The 19,026-nt window shown below is 43.1% G+C and overlaps 1 protein-coding gene across 3 annotated transcripts in view; it reads left to right on the top strand.

Moving 5' to 3' along the window:
- The window catches only part of cab39 (calcium binding protein 39), a 70,096-nt gene that overhangs the window by 16,024 nt on the left and 35,046 nt on the right, over window positions 1-19,026 (top strand). Inside the window, exon 1 of one of the 3 annotated variants that reach the window (XM_062976544.1) lies at window positions 15,462-15,695. The exons of the other annotated variants lie outside the window; for them this stretch is intronic. The gene's annotated coding sequence lies outside the window, so the exon portion shown is untranslated. Of the gene's footprint in view, window positions 1-15,461; window positions 15,696-19,026 lie in introns of those variants that run through there. 3 annotated transcript variants of the gene reach the window in all.

Genomic DNA, 19,026 nt, shown 5'->3' with positions numbered 1-19,026 from the left:
ATCCGCAGCATCATCTGTGTCCAACTCCATCTTTTGATGGAATACAGGCCATGATGGCTGATCTACAACACCCGTGAGGAATCGTCCAGTGTCGCTGTTTCAAGTGGTCAGAGGGCTGTTAAATCCCGTCCCTCATGATGGGATCCCTGACCACTCAGAAACATTTGCTCGACTCTTTGCAGACAAAGTCGCTCTGATCCGTTCCAACGTGGACACCATGTTAACGGCAATCTCTGAGGATGTAACGTGAGCACCTGCTTGTCCGGTTTTATTTGATTCATTTCATTTAGTTCAATCTGAGAATGTGGACAAGATCCTTGGAGAAGCAAGGGCGACCACATGCATCCTGAACCCATGCCCATCTTGGCTGATAAAGGAAGCCAGAGAGGGTTTAGCAGATGGTTTGCTTACAAGAAGGCAAGATTCCAGCAGGCCTAAAGGAGGCTGTCATAAAAATAGTGTTGCAAAAACCATCATTTGACCCCACTCAATTGATCAACTTTCGGCCAGTTTCCAATCTCCCCTTTTGGGGCAACGTCTTGGGACGTGTGGTGGCCTCACAACTCCAGATGTTCTTGGAAGAAACTGATTATCTGGATCCATTGCAGTCTGGATTCAGATCGGGTCATGGAACTGAAAAAGCCTTGGTCAGTGGATGATCTATGCAGAGAACTTGAGGGGGGAGTGTGTCCCTGTTGATTCTCCTGGACCTCTCAGTGGCCTTCGATACTGTAGACCAGGGGTCCCCAAACTAAGGCCTGGGAGCCACATGCAGCCCATCGAAGCCATTTATCCGGCCCCCACGGCACAAAGGCAGAAGGGGGTTGGGCTAAATGACCCAAGGGTTTTCCTCTTCTCATTATTATTATTATTATTATTATTATTATTATTATTATTATTATTATTAACATTGAGGCTGGGAGGCCATCTGTCAGGGGTGCTTTGCTTGTGCTTTTGGTGAACAAAGGCAGAAGGGGGTTGGACTAAATGGCCCAAGGGGTCTCTTCCAACCTTCTTTATTACGGTTGTTGTTGTTGTTGTTATTATTATTATTATTAACATTGACGGGGGGGGCATCTGTCAGGGGTGCTTTGCTTGTGCTTTTGGTGCACAAAGGCAGAAGGTGGTTGGACTCAATGACCCAAAGGGTCTCTTCCAACCCCCTTTATTATTATTATTATTTATTATTGACACAACAACATTGTATGACACAGCAAACAAGATAGATATGCTGGATTTTGTATCACAAAATCACAAGTTGAACACTTCCCAAGCGTTTAGGACTGTGTGATGTATTTTCGGATGATGCGCTGTCACGACCCAGGCTACAGAGCACCAATAACCATACACAGAGGCCAGAATCTATCTAATATCTTTATTGAAGGAATATATAAAGTTAATAAAAACAAGTGTAGAAAATAGTTCAGAATTAGACCTTTCAGGAAAGGTCAGAATTAGTCCAAAAAAGCAATGTCCAATAAGAAATATTAAGGTCCAAAGTTGTAATCCAATAACCGAAACACTCACTTTGCCAAGCAAAGTGAGGGGAGATGACAAGGTCCTTTAGTCCATGAAACTTGAGCGAGGCTAGGAAATAACTTGATACTTGAAACAAGGCTTGAACGTGAAACAAGGTAACTAAGAACAAGAACAAGGTCCGTGGAATAACTTGATAAATCCGTGGAACAAGGCAAGGATTGATCCTGGGAAACAAGGCAAAGTCCGTAGATAAACAAGGCTGGGAAGCAAGGCGAAGGCTGGATAGCAAGGCAAGGCTTGAGCAGGAGCGAGGCTTGAATCGGAGCGCGCTGTCCAGACACAACTCGCTCCGAAGGCTGACGAATTGACTCCGCGAAGTTACTACGCGGGTAAAACACCTAAATAGAGTCTAGCTTTCCCGCCGAAGCAGTTCTCTGGGAATCAGAACCGAAAGCTAACTCTGAGACCAGATGTGAGACTCCCCAAAGATTCTCACGAGAAGCAGTCTTAATTGGCCACATTCTTAGCTGCAATCCTCGCACTCCTGCGCGAAGCTGAATCCAAACTTCTCTGTTGTTTACAAAACTCCCGGCGCAAGAATACGGGAGAAGTAGGCTCTGGGCTTGTTTGACATACTTCTGGGAGACAACTTTCTTGCAGGTGCAAGGTTCCCAGATCTGCCTGGGAAAGATCTGGCTGAGAGGAATCCAGTTCAGACTGGGAAGGTAAAAAACCCAAGTTTTCATCTTCATCAGGGATTACAATGTCCTGAGCAGGACTACAAGGCCCATGGGTCATCACACTATCCCCCTCCTCAAGGCCCCTCCCAAACTGGGGCCCTCTCCCCGAGGCGCGAGGTCGTGGTTTGGTGGGATAGGTCTGATGAAAGCGACGGGTTAGATCAGGAGCATGGACTGTGGAGGCGTCTTCCCAAGAGCGTTCCTCAGGGCCAAAACCCACCCAGTCAATGAGATATTGTAGGCGGCGGCGGTGAAAGCGAGAATCCAAAATGTCCTCAACCTCGAACTCCTCCTCCCCATTCATCAAAACAGGAGGGGGGGCCGGTTGGTCTGTATCAGGTCGCACACCATCCGCCGGAAGGAGCAGGGAACGGTGAAACACTGGGTGAATGCGCATTGAACGCGGAAGTTGGAGTTTGAAAGTCACGGGGTTTAATTGCGCCACCACTGGATAGGGACCAATGAAACGGGCATCTAACTTCCGGCAAGGGCGGTGGGAGGGCAGAAAGCGAGTGGACAGGAAAACCCGATCTCCTACCTTGATTTCGGGGCCCGGCTGGCGATGTTTGTCAGCGTGGCGTTTATAGTCCTCCTTGGCTTGATCCAGTTGCTGGAGCAAAAGTTGTTGCACCGCTGTGAGTTCCTGCAGCCAATCCTCTGCTGCGGGAACCTCTGAAGTTTCAATGACAGGGGGGAAGAAACGTGGATGGAAGCCGTAGTTTGCAAAGAACGGCGTTTCTTTTGTAGAAGCTTGAACTCCATTGTTGTAGGCAAACTCAGACAGTGGTAACAGAGAAGCCCAATTGTCCTGTTGATAGTTTACATAACAGCGAAGATACTGCTCCAAAGTGGCATTGGTGCGCTCCGTTTGCCCATCTGTTTGGGGATGATGAGCTGAAGATAAGCGAGAGTCTATGCCCAATAGTTTTTGTAGTGCCTTCCAAAAACGAGAGGTGAATTGAGATCCACGGTCTGTGACTAAACTCTTGGGCAATCCATGTAGTCTGAAAACATGTTGAAGAAATAGATCCGCAGTTTCCTTGGCCGTGGGGAGGCCTTCGCAGGGAATGAAATGGGCTAACTTGGTGAATAGGTCCACCACCACTAAGATCGTGGTGAATCCACAGGAAGGTGGTAGGTCAGTGATGAAATCCGCGGAAATTATTTCCCATGGGCGAGATGGGGTAGGAAGGGGGTGTAAAAGCCCTGAGGGCTTCTCCCTTCGTATCTTGGAGCGCTGGCATACTGGGCAGGTGTTGACATATTTTTCCACATCCTTGCGGATCTTGGGCCACCAAAAATCCCTTAGGATCAAATGCATGGTTTTAAATAGTCCGAAGTGTCCTGCTGGTTTGCAGTCATGACACAGACGAAGCGCTTTTTCCCTGCCCGGTCCGGGTGGGATATAAACATGATTTCTATAGCAGAGCAGCCCATCTTTAAGCGAAAAGGGGAAATGCAGACCTTGGCGAAGTTGATCCTGCGCCCAGGCATCTGCTTGCTGACTAGCCCTGATTTCTTGAGCACAGATGGGTCCTGGAGTAGGGGAAGTTGAACCAATGGGAATGGATTTGGTGTTCCCCACCGTGAGCGTGGCAAAGTTCTCAGGTTGTAGCAGTTGGGATTCCAAGGTCTCCTTGCGTCCTGCAGCGTATTCCGGTTTACGTGACAGGGCGTCTGCTTGCTTGGTTTGGGCTGGGGTCACATAATGGATCTGGAAGTTGAAACGTTCAAAGAATAAAGCCCAACGTTGCTGCCTCTGATTTAGTTTGCGGGCAGTTCTTAGATGTTCTAGATTACGATGATCAGTGTGGACTTCAATGGGAAATTTGGCCCCTTCTAGCCAATGTCTCCAAGTTTCAAAGGCTGCCTTTATGGCCAGTAGTTCTTTTTCCCAAATGGTGTAATTCCTCTCTGGTGTGGTTAGTTGACGAGAATAAAAGGCACAGGGGTGGAGGTGATCTCCCACCGGTTGTAAGAGTACAGCCCCAATTGCCACATCAGAGGCGTCCGCTTGCACCACAAAAGGGGTTCCAGGATTTGGGTGCTGTAGAATTGGCTGGGAGGTGAATAGTTTCTTTAGTTGCTGGAACCCTTTCTCTGCTTGATCAGTCCAGCGGAAAGGCTGCTTTCCACGGATGCAGCTAGTGATGGGGTCGGACCAGCGGGCAAAATCTGGAATGAACTTGCGGTAGTAGTTCGCGAACCCCAAGAAACGCTGCACCTCTTTCTTGTTAGTTGGCGCCCGCCATTCCAATACTGCTGAAACTTTGGCTGGATCCATGGAAAGCCCTAGAGGCGAGATGCGGTAACCAAGGAAATCTACCTCTTGTAGATCAAAAGCGCATTTTTCCAGCTTGGCATAAAGTCCATGATCCCGCAATCGTTGTAACACCATTTTGACGTGGTTCTCATGTTCTGATTGTGATCTGGAAAACACCAAAAAATCGTCCAGGTAGATTATCAAGAACCTGTCTAGATAGTCCTGAAAAATGTCATTGACAAAATGCTGGAACGTTGCGGGGGCTCCGCATAAACCGAAATTCATAACTCGGGACTCAAATAATCCGAATTTGGTCTGGAAGGCGGTCTTCCACTCGTCCCCTTCCCTGATGCGAACTAAGTTGTAAGCCCCCCGAAGATCCAACTTGGTGTAAACCTTGGCTCCTCGAAGCCGATCCAGTAGATCCGAGATTAAGGGCAGGGGATAGCTGTTCCGCTTGGTGATATTGTTCAATGCTCTGTAGTCCACCACCAAGCGTAGTTCCCCTGACTTCTTCTTCACAAACATCACTGGGGAGGCGGCTGGGGATTGAGAGGGTCTGATGAATCCCTTGCGGAGGTTTGTCTCTAGGAATTCCCTGAGAGCTTCTTGCTCTGGTTCAGTCAGGGAGTAGAGATGCCCTCGCGGGATCGGGGCCCCCTCCACCAAGTCAATGGCACAGTCATAAGGTCTATGTGGGGGTAATTTTTCGGCTTCTTTCTCATTGAATACATCCCAATACTCGGAGTACTTCTTTGGCAAGGTGATGATGGGCTCGGTGTCTGTGGCATGGCATACCTTGGCTACGAGGCAATGGTTTTGGCAATACGGTGAAGCAAACTGCAGTTCTCTGTTGGACCAGGAGATGTTAGGGTCGTGGAGAGTCAGCCATGGAATTCCCAAAATCACAGGGAAATGGGGGACCTCGGTAACAAAGAAGGAAATCTCTTCCATATGTTCCCTTATCCACATCCTGGTGGGTTCCGACCACTGACTTACGGGGCCCGTCTTGAGGGGACGGCCGTCTATGGCTTGCACCACACGGGCATTCTTGAAATCATGATATTGTAATCCCAGAGAGTCGGCATACTCTCTATCGATGAAATTGTTGGTAGCTCCAGAGTCTATCATGGCGTGGATCATGACGGGTCCCCTTTTTGCTGACCATAATGTGACCACGAGAAGGAACAGGACCCCGGTTGGCGGCTCTTGGATGGATTTTTTGACCGGGTTGGCGAGCCTCTCTACACCCGGTCGTTGGCTTCCCCCGCCGGCTGTGTGCCAGTCGGCTCAGACGCCTTCGTCTCCGTGGAGGACGCCGCCGCAAGACGGGCGGCAGGCTTCCCTTTGGCTGGGCACTCTCTGGCGAAGTGGCCCCCGTTCCCGCAGTACCAGCAGAGGTTTAAGCGTTGACGACGGGCCTTCTCGGCGGCATCTAGTCTGGGACGCACATTGCCCAACTGCATCGGCACCTCCTCGCCTCCTCTGGGGTATGGGGTTGGCGGTGGGGGTCTCCACACCGGACGTGGCTGAACGCTGGCGGGAGCGGGGGGTTTTGCCCCGGCTCTACTGCCCTGGCCTCGAACCCACTGTTTCCTGTTGGCAATCATGACTTCAGCCCGTAAACATTGATCAATGAGTGCCTCGAGGGTCTGGGGAGGATCCACCTTGGAGATTTCTTCCAGCATTTCAATGTTGAGACCCTCCCGGAATTGTCCCCTGAGGGCTACATCGTTCCAGCCGGTGTTGTGGGCCAGCACTCGGAACTCGGCTATATACTGAGACATAGGTCTGTCTCCTTGGAAAAGGCGACGGAGTTTGTGACCGGCTGCCTCCAAATTGTCCTCGATTCCCCAAGTCTCCTTGAGGTGGTCCAAGAAGTGTTGCGCTGATCTTAGGTGTGGAGAGACTTGGTCGAACAGTGCCGTCGCCCAGCTGGCCGCTGGCCCGTCTAGAAGACTGTAAACCCATGCCACTTTGATGTCTTCTTGGGGGAACTCGGCAGCACGGGCCTCCAGATAAGCTTGACATTGGCGACGGAAGACATGAACCTTAGAAGCTTCTCCAGTAAACTTGGTTGGCAACGCCATGGCCGGAAGACGAACTCCGCGTTCCTTCAAACCCCTTATTTCTCCATCCTGTGCATTGAGCTTATCACGGATTCGGTCCACCTCTTCCTTGTCGATGGTGTAGGTAATCGGCTGGCCGCTCGGCCCAGGTACGACTCCGGTAGACATTCTGGCCGAGGTTAATTGGTGCTTAGGGTGGCGGAGTCAAACTGTCACGACCCAGGCTACAGAGCACCAATAACCATACACAGAGGCCAGAATCTATCTAATATCTTTATTGAAGGAATATATAAAGTTAATAAAAACAAGTGTAGAAAATAGTTCAGAATTAGACCTTTCAGGAAAGGTCAGAATTAGTCCAAAAAAGCAATGTCCAATAAGAAATATTAAGGTCCAAAGTTGTAATCCAATAACCGAAACACTCACTTTGCCAAGCAAAGTGAGGGGAGATGACAAGGTCCTTTAGTCCATGAAACTTGAGCGAGGCTAGGAAATAACTTGATACTTGAAACAAGGCTTGAACGTGAAACAAGGTAACTAAGAACAAGAACAAGGTCCGTGGAATAACTTGATAAATCCGTGGAACAAGGCAAGGATTGATCCTGGGAAACAAGGCAAAGTCCGTAGATAAACAAGGCTGGGAAGCAAGGCGAAGGCTGGATAGCAAGGCAAGGCTTGAGCAGGAGCGAGGCTTGAATCGGAGCGCGCTGTCCAGACACAACTCGCTCCGAAGGCTGACGAATTGACTCCGCGAAGTTACTACGCGGGTAAAACACCTAAATAGAGTCTAGCTTTCCCGCCGAAGCAGTTCTCTGGGAATCAGAACCGAAAGCTAACTCTGAGACCAGATGTGAGACTCCCCAAAGATTCTCACGAGAAGCAGTCTTAATTGGCCACATTCTTAGCTGCAATCCTCGCACTCCTGCGCGAAGCTGAATCCAAACTTCTCTGTTGTTTACAAAACTCCCGGCGCAAGAATACGGGAGAAGTAGGCTCTGGGCTTGTTTGACATACTTCTGGGAGACAACTTTCTTGCAGGTGCAAGGTTCCCAGATCTGCCTGGGAAAGATCTGGCTGAGAGGAATCCAGTTCAGACTGGGAAGGTAAAAAACCCAAGTTTTCATCTTCATCAGGGATTACAATGTCCTGAGCAGGACTACAAGGCCCATGGGTCATCACATGCGCGCAGATCCCAGTAGGGTGACCTTTTGCAGTTGGCAGATCGTAATTTTGTGAATGTTTATTGTTTCCAAATGCCGGCTGAGATCTTTTGGCACGGCACCCAATGTGCCGATCACCACCGGGACCACCTGTACTGGTTTTTTTATTATTATTAATACTTATTATTATTATTATTATTATTATTATTTCTTGGTGGCCAACTATAGTCCGGCCCTCCAATGGTCCAAAGGATTGTGAACTGGCCCTCTGTTTAAAAAGTTTGGGGACCCCTGCTGCAGACCACAATGTCCTTCTGAGATACCTTGTGGGAATGGGGCTTGGGGGCATTGTTTTACAGTGGTTTTGGTCCTTCCTAAAAGGTCGTTCTCAGAAGGTGTTGTTGGGGGACACCTGCTCGGCCCCACAGCCTTTGTCCTGTGGGGTCCTGCAGGGTTCACTATTGTCCCCCCCCCCATGTTGTTTAACATCTACAGTAGAGTCCCGGTTATCCGAGATAAAGGGGCGGGCGAATTTCCTTCAGCAATGGCCTGGCCGAGGAAAACCCGCAACATGCTTCTTGCTGGAGCACGGGCCTGTCCCTCCGAGAAACGCCGAGCGTGCCCCGGATCTCCCTCAGCCAGGCCCTTGCTGGAGGAAAGTTTCCTCCAGCAATGGCCTGGCCGAGGGAGATCCAGGGAGACTTCCCTTGGCAAGCCCTCGCCCCTTGGGAAGCACCCCACAAGCACTGCAATCAGCAGCGCTCGTGGGGTGCTTCCCAAAGGGCAAGGGCTCAGCCCAGGGAAGCACCCCACGAGCGCTGCTGCAGCAGCGATCGCGGGGCACTTCCGGAGTGCTTCCTCCTCCCTTTCCCTCTCCTTCTCTCAAGCTCCCTTCGCTTGAGAGAAGGAGAGGGAGGGGCACCCCCAGCAGCACCTCAGATAATACGACTCGATTAACCGGGACTCTACTGTATATGAAACCACTGGGAGAGATCATCCAGAGTTTTGAAGCTCGATGCCATCTGTACTCAGATGATGTCCAACATTATCACTCCTTTCCACCTGCTTCTAAGGAGGCTGTTCTGGTCCTGAACTGGTGCCTGGCAGCTGTGACGATCTGGATGAGGAAGAACGAATTTAAATTGAATCCCGACAAGACAGAGGTATTCCTGGTCAGTTGGAAGGGCGAACAGGCTTTAGGGTTACTCTCCCTGAAGATATAGGTTTGCAGTCTGGGAGTTCCATTGCTTAGCCTCGAACCCCAGGTTTTGGCAGTGGCTAGGGGAGCATTTGCACAATTAAACCTTGTTCATCAGTTGCGGAGACCTTGGGAAGCCAGACTTGGCCATGGTAGTTCATGCTCTTGCTACATCCCAAATAAATTACTGCAATGCACTCTATTTGGAGTTGCCTTTGAAGACTGTTTGGAAGCTTCAAGTGGTCCAATGGACGGCAGCCATATTTCTCACCAGAGCAACCATACAGGGAGCATACAACTCCCCTGTTACATCAGCTCCACTGGCAGCCAGTCTGCTACCAAGCACAATTCAGAATGCTGGATTTAGCCTATAAAGCCCTAAACAGTTCCAGCCCAGCTTACCTATCCTAATGTATCTCCCTTTATGAACCATCTCACAGATTAAGATCATCTGGAGAGGCCTTGCTCTCAGTCCCACCTCCTTTGCAGATGCGGTTGGTGGGGAAGAGAGACAAGGACTTCTCAGTGGTGGCTCCTTGGTTGTGGAACTCCCTCCTCAGTGACATTAGATCCCTCCTGACCTTTAGGAAAAAACTTAAGATGTGGATGTGGGACCAATCCTTTGGTTAATTATTAGTGCAATATATGAATGTGGAATGGTGCAATGATAACTGGAACGACCTGGACTACGGTATTGGATTATGTGATTTTAATAATTTTAATGTTGACATGTTTGTAGCAGTTGTTTTAATGTATATGTTTTATTTGCCAATATGTGTTGTATGGCATCATATTGTGCCTCTGTGCGCTGCTCTGAGTCACCTTCGGGGTGAGAATGGCAGGATATAAATATGGCAAATAAATAAACAGGCACCTGCAAAATTCCTCAGTACAATTAGAAACTTTCTTCTATAACTTGTAAAAGGAAATTAAGAAAGTGTCTCAAAGTCCACCTTTTGAAATTTTTTAAAATTTTATGGGTCAAAATATTTATAAATGTTTCCAAGTGAAAAAAAAAATGAACAAATAGTGATGAATATTGACTTAGTCTTCATAATTTTTTTGTTAAAACTTTGTTTTCTTGAAATGAATCAAATAAAAAAACATAATATATAGCATTATTTTAGGACTGCGTGAATGTAATATCAAAAATGCAAGTGCTCATGTGGAAATGTTTGCATGAAGTTGTTTAATTGCTAGTGGTTACTAAAATTGTAAGTGTCTAGGATGGTAGACATAAAACAAGTATATTTAGCAAAATATATGAAATTGCTCATATAACTACTTGAGAACTCAGTGTAAATATGTTACCACACACCACAGAACAAACCCTTCATCGCAAACTAGATATTCTACATAAGAAATATTCTAAGTGAGGCCCATCCAGCTGTTTCTACTAAAGGAGGCTTAATAAAGGCACATGCCATGTACCATTTTAATTCAGCTTTAGGATCAAATAGAAAGACCACATAGCTGCCATAACGTGTCTTGAAAGCGTCATTTCAGGCAAGCTCATAAAAGCTATCAACTCACATATTATTACCTGCTCCCGTATAATGTTGCTAGCTTGCTGCCTATGTCTGCCTGCTTTATTCATTTATATTTCAAACATGGCTGTGTGAAGAAAAGCAACTCATTTACAAAAAAATCCAGAATTGTCTAAGGATCATTTTTATTTGCTCCAAGCAACTTAAGCAAATAACTAGTCACAAGCTTGAGTTGAGTTATAAACCTTCACCTTACACAAGTCAAAGCTTCCGAATGGACCTGGAGGACACCCCAATTTAAAACACATTGAATTTCTGAGGGCATGAGGGCATGGAGCTAAGGAACTTCAATAGACATCCTTTCCTAATACCTAGAATTAAAAAAAGGCAAAGCAGCTGCTGTGGATCACAAAAAACCGACATATTTATTTTATACATAATTCTTTAGATTGTGGTTCATTTTCTGTGAAATCACAGACCTATATGTTGGAGTAATTTGTTTGGTGTATCACGTTTACTAGTATTCTATGCTTGATTGTATCAAAAGATTCACATCATGCTCTGTGACAAGAAGTACAGGCTTCCAAAGTGAGAACTGCTTGGAGAGAAAGCTGCATTCCATGTGATAAAAGCAAGGTTAGGGAAGAGGAAACATGAAGAAAATAGGCCAGCATAGTAATCATAGTTCTAAGTTTTGTTTATAGATAGGTATTCATACTGCCCTCCAGCTTTACCAATTTGGGCTACATATTCCAGATTCTCTCATATTACCATTGATCTCTGTTCTCCTACCTAATTACTTTTAGCCTTGTTGTACATATTGCATAACTAAAAGAATTAGCAGAGTATTGATAAACATCTGTATGTTGCTCATATTTGTACCTGATCAGAATAAATATTAGTGAATGTTTAGCTCTAATGTGTTTTCATTGCGCTAGACAGGCAGTTCACTGCTATGGAATCATGAGAATTGTAGCTTTGCAAAGTTTTTAGGCTTTGCTGCCAAAGAGTGTTAGTGCCTCACCAAACTACAAATCTCATGTTCTCATTGTATTGAGCCATGGCAGTTGAAGCGGTGTCATACTGTATTCTACAATATTGATGCATCCCTTAATATAACCATGTCTTAAACATAATTTGAACTGCTTCCATTAATAATATGTATTTCTTTAGGAGAACTCTTTGACCATGGTGTTGGAAAGAGAATAGACATGTTTGAATATAAGGTAGTTGTGGGTGGCAAAAAAAGCATTGGTGGACTGCAATTTGCCACTCCAATATTAATGCAACATAATACAGATCCAAACACCAAACAGTTTTTAAAATATTTTAAAGGTTTTTAAAAATATTGTACACCTTCCTCTTTATATATATATAGGTGTAAAATATGTGATCTGCTAATTTACTCAGATATGTTAGTGTTAATATTGAAGAATTCTGATTTACTAGTTTTCAAAATCTCAGTTGAGGTGGACACAGTGGAATTCCTCAATATCTTTCTTGGTCAGCTCATAGAATCATGGTGTTGGAAGAAACCATAAGGGCCACACAATCCAATGGCCTACTCTGCTGCACATATGTCCAGAAGAGAGGGAACATGTAGATGTCCCTCTGCAGAAAGTACTGAGGCTTCGGGTATGTTTGACACTAAAGCTGGCAATGCTGTTTCAAGTGTTAAAAGTTAGTCATTCGTACTTTGAGCCAGGATGATGACTCCATAGTCTTCAGTTCCTCATTAGGTTCATTTGCATTGCACAACAAGCCAGGGTTTACCAAGAACCTTGGCTTATTCTGAATGAGCAGTGTGTACCAGCTTGCTGCTAAGTCATTTTTGTCTGAAGCAGCAGCTAAAAATGATGGAGCTTAGCTATACTGTTGTTTCTTTGGCTTGTTGGAATGGTACCCATAAAAGAAGGAAAATTGCTTAACAGTAGAATAAACCTGTACTACTCAAACTGTTTTCCATTCACATGTTTTACCGGAAGATTATCAGGATTCTTTTTATTATTAAGCTTTACATCCTGTGTGGAATCTTCTAGTGCCCTTTATTGCTCTTGGTCATACTAAGATTTATCAGCCTTTTAATTGGTCTGTTGCATATTTCAGTTGAAAAGGTTGTTAGTCAAGTTATTATAATGTTTTGTGTTACGTTATATTCTATACTCTAAAGATGTGCAGTGTGCTGTTAAGTAAATTAGATATTTGAATGGATGACTTGTTAATATTTCTTAATTATGTATAGAATTTCATTGTCATACTTCGTGAATTCTAGTATGAAAGCTTGGAAAATATGAGGGAAGTCTCAATAGAATGAAAATACATTGAGTCATAACATGGGGATAAATTGCATAGCCAGTTGTTACAGATGGTCTTAGGTTCATATTAAAATATCAATTGTGTTTCTGCCATTATATCCATCACATTGCTCATATGTCATCTATTCATTATTAATTTGATTCATACATCTGCTTTTGTTCCACAATTTAAAATTCATTGTTTAAGTAGGCTAAACATTGATCTAACTTCAAATACAAGGGAAAAATTGATAGACCATGAGAGTCACAAATGTCAACTTACATACCATAAGTAAATTATTGGTACTTGAGTATATGTTGCAGAAAGAGCTAGTTTTCACTGTCTACAATAAACATAAACTGTATAGCATTGAGTAAGGCTCAAGTTATCATTTGATGCCGAAAACTAGTACAGTGTTCCCTCACTATTTCGCGGTTCACTTTTTGCGGATTTGCTGTTTCGCGGTTTTTCAATAAAGTCTAAAAGACTATTATAAATCATAAAAAATGACAATTTACAGCCTAAGGAAGGGAGGAAGGAGAAGCCAAAGGGAGAGAAAAGGAGCCCAAGCGGCAACAGGAGAAGGAAGCGATTTATCAACACATGATTGGTTGATAAAGACTTAAAATAGTGTATAACTACTAAAATAATGTATAAATATTAAAATAAATATAGTGTCCCTACTTCGCGGATTTTCATTTACTGCGGGTGGTCCTAGAACCTAACCCCCACGATAAGTGAGGGAACACTAATGGAGTTTCAAGAAAACTGATATTGGTATCACCATGTTATGTATACTGTGTGTCTTAAAGTCCTTTCTGACTTACAGCAACCCTAAATAATGTCCTTTTGAGCAGTTCTTATCATGGAGTTTTTGTGCCAAGATTTGTTCAGAAGGAGTTTGTTTTTGCTTTCCTCTAAGGCTGAGAGAGTGTGAATTGCACAATGCCACCCAGGCTAAGCAGGGATTTGAAACATAGACTTCAGAATCATAGCCCCGCGCTCAAGCCACTATATCACTCTGGGTGTCATCATGGTATTTACTGTTTGTTAATTAATTAGTTGGAGCCCCTGGTGGCACAGTGGGTTAAAGCCTTGTGACTTGAAGGTTGGGTTGCTGACCGGAAGGCTGCCAGGTTCGCATCCAACCTGGGGAGAGCGCGGATGAGCTCCCTCTATCAGTTCCAGCTCCATGCGGGGACATGAGAGATGCCTCCCACAAGGATGGTAAAAACATCAAAACATCTGGGCGTCCCCTGGGCAGTGTCCTTGCAGACAGCCAATTCTCTCACACCAGAGGCGACTTGCAGTTTCTCAAGTTGCTTCTGACACGGAAAAAAAATAATTAGTTATCCAATGCAGCCATGAATTGTCTCTACAATCTCTCAGAATAGTTCATACCCATTGATGGAATATCAATTATGCATTGAAGATGTACTCTACAATCACAGATAGTTTAAGATGTTTCTTGGAGTTAACAGTTCTAATGTTAATACAGTACAGTCTCACTTATCCAACACTCACTTATCCAACATTCTGGATTATCCAACGCATTTTTGTAGTCAATGTTTTCAATATATCGTGATATTTTGGTGCTAAATTCGTAAATACAGTAATTACTACATAGCATTACTGCGTATTGAACTACTTTTTCTGCCAAATTTGTTGTCTAACATGTTTTGGTGCTTCATTTGTAAAATCATAACCTAATTTGATGTTTAATAGGCTTTTCCTTAATGCCTCCTTATTATGCAACATATTCGCTTATCCAACATTCTGCCGGCCCATTTATGTTGGATAAGTGAGACTCTACTGTAATCGTATTAACTAGCCATTGGTGAGCCTGACTTCACTGCATTGGTTCCACAGATGCCCATAGAAGCCAAATCCTCCATATGTCTTCTATAGTTGCAAAAGTTATGGTAGGATTCACATGTCAAGATAGGCATGATATAAGTAGGGTGTTACTTGTCACCTAGTATCTGCATCATGTTGTGTTTTGTATGCAGAAAAATTTAAGGAAACTTCTGCAGTTTCTGTATCCTTGTGTGGTATGAAGGTTGAGCATCACTAGGTACAGACAACTAAAACACATAGCTCTAGGACTTTGTGCAGGAGCGGTTGCTTCCTTCTTGCATTGGTTGAACAGTGTCGGTGTTCTAAGACACTCAGTAACAGTATGAACACAAAGGACATGATAGTTTTTCTGCTATCGTTTGTGAGTTATAGAGGTATTCTGGCCTGTTTATTTCAGACCTCAACAGGAAGGTTACTTGTTTTGAATCTGCATGCAAAACAATAGAAAGTGAATCTGTATCCTTGCCAACAGTGGCCACATGATGACCATGACCAGCAATCTCAAAGGCACTGAATGCTATCATTGTGTCAGCATTGCCATCTGCCAGCTTAACATTTAAAGCTTGGATGAGTGGCTGTTATTACTGCTTGTTCTATGATGTAACATACATTTCTTCCCATCAGTGCCACCAGATTTTACCTCTGATCACTGCGCCACTGATCAGTCATAATATGGTAGATCACACCATTGCTGTCAGACCATATTCTTCATCTAGGTATTTATTACTAATATATATGGAAATCTACACATTTTGTTTGGCCAAAGCCAGAGCAGTATGTCTTTGATTATGATGTCATATTTAGCTTTGGAGACGGTTACATTGCCTCCACAGTCCACGAGAATTGTGGAGAAACCAGTCCTAAGCTGGTTGGTGAGAGGCTTCACCTTGTCCTGCCAAGCAACAGGCCAGGATTCAGACCAGCCTTTTTCAGATCAATTGTGAAGTCAATATGAAGACCGGGAGAAACTTCCTTGTGCTCTTTGTGCCTGAAGAATAGCTGGGTAAATCAGCCAATGTAAAAATGTGCCTATTAACAAGCATGTTTGGTTCCCTGAATGTATACTACTGGTCAGACATCTTTATAAGTAAGCCTCCTGTGGCATACCTTGACAGTTTTGCTACTTCTTACTTCATACGTGATCTTGGTAAGTATTTTGCTGCTGGAAACACAGAAGCTTATGATGCTTCTTATGCATGATAAGGTGATGATGCCACATTTGTCTTGCAGTTTATGTTTCCTTATTGCTATCTCTAAGCTATTGGTTCATTCCGACAACTAAGTGAATTAGAATACAGTAGAGTCTCACTTATCCAAACTAAACGGGCCAGCAGAAGCTTGGATAAGCAAATATCTTGGATTATAAGGAGGGATTAAGGAAAAGCCTATTAAACATCAAATTAGGTTATGATTTTACAAATTAAGCACTAGAACATCATGTTATACAACAAATTTGACAGAAAAAGTAGTTCAATATGCAGTAATGTTATGTAGTAATTACTGTATTTACGAATTTAGCACCAAAATATCACGATATATTGAAAACATTGACTACAAAAATGGCTTGGATAATCCAGAAGCTTGGATAAGTGAGGCTTGGATAAGTGAGACTCTACTTTATTAGCATCCATTATTGTTTTATATGAAGTCTATTTTCTTTTCTTTTTTAAGTTGAAATATATTGTAAAATTTTACATATCCTCTTTCATATTCATAAGAATTTTGTTGTTTCCATATTTCCTAGTTCATCGTGTGAAATATAATGCAATAGATTAACATTATAAGCATGAAATCCCCATGTTGGAATTTTCTTTTCTTCCAGAAAATTTTTGAAAGGTTCCCAGACTTCCTTGAATATTGAAGGGTCTTTTATCTGAAGATATCCTGTCAAAATGTCAATTTCCATTATTTCAGCTATTTTTACTCTCCGTTCTTCCATTTTTGATATTTCTTCTAGTTTCCTTTCTATGAAGTCTTAAAGTTAGGTAAAAGAGATTTGAACTGAAATTTTGCAGGTGACTGGTTGTGATTGGAGTAGACTAATCAACTTGGTGTTCTCTCCTCAGTTTCTTTGAGGCCATTAGACATGAACAGAAATCTTCACTTTTTTCATATTTCCTATAATTGATGTATGTGTGATGGCCCATGGCAGCCATTTCCCTGTTGTGTCTTTACCCTTTTCTGCATAAAACATAAAAAATAAGGTACAGTGGGCCCTTGGGGTTTGGTTAAATTAGTGCCTTGTATACTAACATTTGTGGGTGCCCAGCTCCGATGATTTATAATGATGTAGGAAAATAGGAAAATTGCAAAATCAAGGTTTTCCTTTTGGAATACTGAAAAAATATTTTCAAGCTGTGGATGGCTGAATCCACATATATAAAGAGCCAGCTATATTTTGGAAAGAGAGCCTCTGCCTCCTCAACAAAAAAATAAGCTACCTGTTTCACTGCAGCAGTTCTCAAAGTGGGTAACATTGGTTATCCATCTTGCCTATGAATGGCCCGAAAGGACCTTCTGGCTCAAAATCAAGTCCATTTCAAATGGGCTGATGCCATGTCATTGCTTTCCTGGCTGGGGTGGGGCTCTTGAGGACATTGGTTGGGTAGCTGCATGGTTGCAGTAATTGCCTTCTATCACACATCATAGAGTGGACTCCTTTTTTAGTTAATACTGTTTTGAGGGGATTAGTTCGTTATTATCCTATACAGGCAGTCCCCGAGGTACAAAAATCAGACTTACAAATGATTCATAGTTAAGAATGGAGGTGAGGCAAATGGAGGTGAGGCAAATCTACTCATCGGAAAGGAAATTATCTCCTGGAATTGTTATCATGGGGAAGAGGTGTCTCCAATGAAGCTTTATCACCAATCCTTGTTTCCACAACAAGCCAAATTTTTCAAAATCCAATTATCACAGAAACAGAAAATGAGGGGAAATCCAGACAGCAAAACAAACACCACAGGGGTGTTAACCCTTTCCTATGCTACTCAAAGCTTGTGTGTGTGTGTGTGTGTGTGTGTGTGTGTGGAGTTACACTTAAGAAATGTACATATTACTACCTACTAACAAAGTCAACTTAAAAACAAACCTACAGAAGCTGCTGTATTCGTAACTTGGGGACTGCCTGTATCTTAAATACATTTTTGTTGTTCCAGAGTAATGGTCACATTACTTGAAATTCCCTTGGAACATATATAGATTTTTAGTTCAGTATTGGTACTTCTATGCCAAGTTTCAACTTTATAACAAATGTATCTTAGCTTTTTGTTGGCCTTGAAAAAAAATACTATTATGAGTTTTGGAATGAGAGAATGCAATAATGAGTTTTGGAAAGAAAAAGTTGAATTCATATTGCTTGTAAAATTTAGCCCAGTAATCGAGCCCAAAATTCAGATGTAAAGCTGCTAAATATTGAAAACATGAAAGCAAATAATGCTAAAACAGGTTTTGTTACGTTTCACTACATTCTCGTTTAAATTATATAGGCTTTTAGCAGACCATTTTGAACAGATATTATCCCATGGATACAGTAAGCAACAAAGTTGAGATCAAAATTGTGTTTCAGGAATGATTTCTCTTTAACAAAATACCATGACACCCCTTCCCCCGGTTGCTTTTTCAGTTGAGAAAAAAATACATTACTTGTCTTAGTAGAATTGTTATCATCTATTGTAGTAAACGTGATTGTTCAAAGCAGATGCTTAGCTCTCATCACATCAGTTCAGGCTTAATTACTGGTCAGATCATCCCTGAAAAAAGTACTGAATGCCACCGAGAGTTGGTAACATCCTTGAGCAGATTTTGAGAGGACTTTTTTAAAGGCATGGACAGCACTGGTACTGTACTGCTTAAAGGCTTGCTCGGTAATGTTTTTTAATTAAAGCTCCATGCTCAGTTGTGCTTCACAGATTTTAGATGGCCCTAATACTACCAGTCTTTTGTTATCATGGCCTATTGTATAACATGGAGAAGGAAGGTGTTTTTTTGGATCACACTGAAATGAGTAAGTATTCACACAGTGTTTTTAAAGTGCAGCACAAACTCAAAATCCATGCTTATCTGAGAACTTTCTCATTTGAGTAATTAGTCATAAATTTGGGGGACGGGGTCTGGGATAGCATTATCTTTCAGGATTTTGAATGCAAAGAAGATATTTCAGATTTATATCAGTTCAATCCTGAGGTATTGCAAAAAGGTTATTTTGACCTTATATAAGCGCCTATATGTCATCTTTGTACAAAAGCAAGCAGTGGTGGAGCAAAGGCAGAAACTGTAGTTGATAAGTTTCTGTTGTTGAGGTCTAAATTTCTAGACTCATCCCTCTTTGGAACAATGAATACAATAGTCATTTTTGGACTGTTATAAATATAAATCTTGGTACATATGTTGGTATTTTGTGCTAAAACAAAAACACTCCATAAAAAATTAAACTCGAATTAATCCCAGGGAAGATGAAAAGGGCAGGAGTTCCCCCT

The sequence above is a fragment of the Anolis carolinensis genome, chromosome 3 (assembly GCF_035594765.1).
Source record: "Anolis carolinensis isolate JA03-04 chromosome 3, rAnoCar3.1.pri, whole genome shotgun sequence".
NCBI classification, from domain to species: domain Eukaryota; kingdom Metazoa; phylum Chordata; class Lepidosauria; order Squamata; family Dactyloidae; genus Anolis; species Anolis carolinensis.
This window is presented reverse-complemented; position numbering and strand designations above follow the sequence as displayed.